This window comes from Mandrillus leucophaeus, unplaced genomic scaffold (assembly GCF_000951045.1).
Source record: "Mandrillus leucophaeus isolate KB7577 unplaced genomic scaffold, Mleu.le_1.0 Scaffold51, whole genome shotgun sequence".
NCBI classification, from domain to species: domain Eukaryota; kingdom Metazoa; phylum Chordata; class Mammalia; order Primates; family Cercopithecidae; genus Mandrillus; species Mandrillus leucophaeus.
In genome coordinates this window covers 3229345-3231988 of record NW_012105475.1, presented here as the reverse complement: position 1 = coordinate 3231988, position 2644 = coordinate 3229345, and positions in this window count along the sequence as shown.

Here is a 2644-nt window from a genome sequence, read left to right as displayed (position 1 = left end):
GGAGGCTGAGGCAGGAGAATCACTTGAACCCGGGAGGTGGAGGTTGCAGTGAGCGGAGATCACGCCATTGTACTCCAGCCTGGGGACAAGAGTGAGACTTCATATCAATCAAAAAAAAAAAAAAAAAAGAAAAGAAAACGTGATGCAGACTGGGTGCAGTGGCTCACACCTGTAATCCCAGCATTTTGGGAGGCTGAAGCGGGTGGATCGGAGTTGGAGACCAGCCTGGCCAACGTGGTGAACTCTCATCTCTACTAAAAATACAAAAATTAGCCCGGCATGGTGGCACACACCTATACTCTCAGCTACTAAGGAGGCTGAGGTGGAAGAATTGTTTGAACTCAGGAGACAGGGGCTGCAGTGAGCCGAGACTGCGCACTGCACTCCAGCCTGGGTGACACAGTGGGACTCTGTCTCAAAAAAAAAAAAAAAAAGAAAGAAAGAAAGAAAATGTAATGCAAGCAGAGCTTCCGTAAGCACTTGCACACTGGAGCCTTTTCTTTTGGAATGCTGTGACAACCAAGTAAGAAACCAAGCTATGCTATTAAAGATGCCTACTAGAGGAAAATTGAGGCGCTCTAACCAACAGCCTCAGCTGCCAGCCATGTGAGTGAGGCCATTGTGAGCCATCCAGCCTTGGTGAAGCTACCAGCTGACTGAAGCTGAAGTGATCTCAAGTGAGGCCAGCAGAAGATCTGTTCAGCTGAGCTTAGCCCAAATTGTCGATCACAAGCAAATAAATGATTCCTATTTAAGCCACTAAGTCACTTATTTTTAAAAATATAAAGCTACGTATTGATCGCTATTCAGCAGTATCTACAAGAAAGTAAGCAATACACAGTCAGGCAACATTCTTATTACTATAGTGTTATTGTTTTTCCTGGCTTCTTCTGAACCAGTAACCTAAATAGTGAAATGATTGAGCCTACATGTAATCAATGGGTTGAGGTAAAGAAAAAGCATGCAAGTCAAGAGTTTACATTGCAATTGTTCACCCATGTATGCCACCAGGTCTTAAACAGCAACATCTCTAACCATCTATTTAGTTTCATGAACAAAGACATTCCATGAATTATGACCTTTTGGCCAATATAGCATAAGATTTTCAACTGTTTGTAAAGAAATGGCTCTTCAGAAGGAGTCTTTAAATGCCCACTTAGCTAGGCCTTGCTTGACTAATTAAAACACACCAGTACGGGACTGAGAGTGGTGGTTTATTGCAGAGTGGGGTCTGCAATCCCAGCACTTTGGGAAGCTGAGGTGGGAGGGTCGCTCAAGGCCGACAGTTCAAGAGCAGCTTGGAAAAGAAAGCAAGACCCTATCTCTACAAAGAAATTTTAAAATTAGCTGGGTGTGGTGGCATGTGCCTGTAGTCCTAGCTACTTGGGAGGCTGAGGCGGAAGGATTGCTTGAACCCAGGAGTTCAAGGCTGCAGTTAGCTATAACTGTACCATAGCACACCAGTCTTGGCAACATTACAAGACCGTCTAAAAAAAAAAAAAAAGCCACATCAGTATCTGTCTGGTTTCCTCATCTGAGTAGGGAGGTTGTTGGTGATAAAATTTCTCCTTTTAGAAGGTTTTGCAAATAAACTGTTGCTTTTATATGACTATAGCTGTAGACATTATAGACTCTGACTTGGCTTCCTTTTTTTGAGAAGGAGTTTTGCTCTTATTGCCCAGCCTGGAGTGCAATGGTGCAATCTCAGTTCACCGCAACCTCTGCCTCCCGGGTTCAAGTAGTTCTCCTGCCTCAGCCTCCCAAGTAGCTAAGATTACAGGCATGCACCACCATGCCCGGCTAATTTAGTATTTTTAGGGGAGATGGGGTTTCTCCATGTTGGTCAGGCTGGTCTTGAACTCCCGACCTCAGGTGATCAGCCCGCCTGGCCTCCCAAAGTGTAGGGATTACAGGCGTGAGCCACCACACCCGGCTCTGATTTGGCTTCTTTAAATTGTACAATTTAAATTGTTTACATTGCATTTAACTTGGCCAATTAATTACAAATTATTCAATTTGAAACATTGTGGCTTTAGGAAAAATTTTAACTTAAGGTGATCTATTCCTTGGGCTGCTTAGAATGATGGCATTCCAGAAGAAAACTTGAATTTACCCATGATTGTGAAATGCCATTTCTTAGGTCATGTAAAAAACAAAACCACAACTATGTATGTATGTATTTACATATACACAAACAAACAAAAATTCAGAATAGCTTTAGGCATTATAGGTTAAACACAAGTTATGATTGAGTAACAATTATGGAAAATGTTCCCAACATTTAGAAAAGCTGTTCTCCAATGCAGAGGAAATAATATACCATGGAATCAAATATTCTTTTCTGGTAAACAAAGCAGCTACAGAAAGCTTTTTTCTACATGTTCAAAAGTAACAAGTGCTATTGATGAAAAACCCCCAACAAATCTCCAAAACAAATAAACCCCAAAAACTCTCTCGATTCTACTTCAAAACAAGATTTTGAAGTAGAAAATAGATTTCATTAGAAAACAGCTGGCTGGGCACGGTGGCTCATATCTGTAGTCCCAGCACTTTTGGGAAGCCAAGGCAGGAGGATCACTTGAGCCCAGAGTTTGAGACCAACCTGGGCAACATAGTGAGACTCTATCTCTATTTTTTTTATTTT